Source organism: Myotis brandtii, unplaced genomic scaffold (assembly GCF_000412655.1).
Source record: "Myotis brandtii unplaced genomic scaffold, ASM41265v1 scaffold1833, whole genome shotgun sequence".
Taxonomy (NCBI): Eukaryota; Metazoa; Chordata; class Mammalia; order Chiroptera; family Vespertilionidae; genus Myotis; species Myotis brandtii.
In genome coordinates this window covers 126,484-126,704 of record NW_005356807.1, presented here as the reverse complement: position 1 = coordinate 126,704, position 221 = coordinate 126,484, and the positions used below count along the sequence as shown (strand labels likewise).

Below are 221 nucleotides of genomic sequence, written 5' to 3'. Positions count from 1 at the left end.
AGTGCTCCCACCCCTTCGGGAGCCGCCCCACCCGGGATCGGGGCCGGAACCCCAGTTTCTGGCTCCAGACTGAGCCCCAACCATGACGCCCCCGTTCAACGGGGGAGGACGAACTCGCCCGAGACGATCCCCTGCCTTCGCCGCTCGCTGGGCGTTAGAAAGCTGCCCCTGGCCCAGGAGGGTGGCTCGGGGGTTGAGCATCGTCCAAAAGGCGGCCGGTT

General features: G+C 68.8%; 1 protein-coding gene across 1 annotated transcript in view; it reads right to left on the bottom strand.

The window, feature by feature from the left end:
• The window catches only part of LOC102248711 (A-kinase anchor protein 17A), a 14,406-nt gene that overhangs the window by 12,920 nt on the left and 1,265 nt on the right, over positions 1-221 (bottom strand). The gene's annotated exons all lie outside the window — the stretch shown is intronic.